The sequence below is a fragment of the Octopus bimaculoides genome, chromosome 24 (assembly GCF_001194135.2).
Source record: "Octopus bimaculoides isolate UCB-OBI-ISO-001 chromosome 24, ASM119413v2, whole genome shotgun sequence".
Lineage (NCBI taxonomy): Eukaryota > Metazoa > Mollusca > Cephalopoda > Octopoda > Octopodidae > Octopus > Octopus bimaculoides.
The window spans coordinates 9,730,296-9,731,117 of NC_069004.1; positions in this window are offsets into that span (position 1 = coordinate 9,730,296).

The following is an 822-nucleotide window of genomic DNA, read 5'->3' on the forward strand; positions in this document are numbered from 1 at the left end:
GAACGAAGTAACGAATGAACGTACGTACTAACGTACGTAAGAACGAACGATCGATAGAGCGAACGAACGAGCGAACTAATGAACGAACGTACGTACGTATGTACGTAAGTACGAACGAACGAAGGTACGCAAGTACGTATGTAAGTAAGAAAGAACGATCGAACGAACGAAATAAAGAACGTAAGAACGAACGAACGTAATTACGTACGTAGGTACGTATATATGTACCTACGTACGAACGAACGTAAATACGTCTGTTCGTACGTAACAACGAAGGAACGAGCAAACAAATGAGCGAACGAACTAACGAACGAATGTACGAACGTAGGTACGTAGGAACGAACAAACGAACGAACGTACGTAGGAACGAACGAACGATTGAACGAACGAACGAACAAACGAAAGAACGAAATAAATTACGTACGTACGAACGAACGAGCGAGCGAAAGATTGAAAGAACGAATGTACATACGAAAAAAAAACGAACGAACAAAGAAATGAACGCACGTATGTTCGAACTAACAAATGAACGAAAGAACGATCGAACGAACGAACGTAGGTATGTATGTACGTCCGAACGAGCGTACGTACGTAGGTACATATGTACGTACGAACGAACGAACAAAGTAACGAACGTACGCGCGTACGTACAGACGTACGTACGTACGTTCTGTCATTCTTATGCACTTACGTTCGTTCGTTCTTTCTTTCGTTCATTCGGTCGTATTTAGTAACGTACGTACGTTCGTTCGTTGGATCGTTCGTACATACTCACTTATGAACGTACGTACGTTAATTCATTCGTACGTACTACGTACCTAC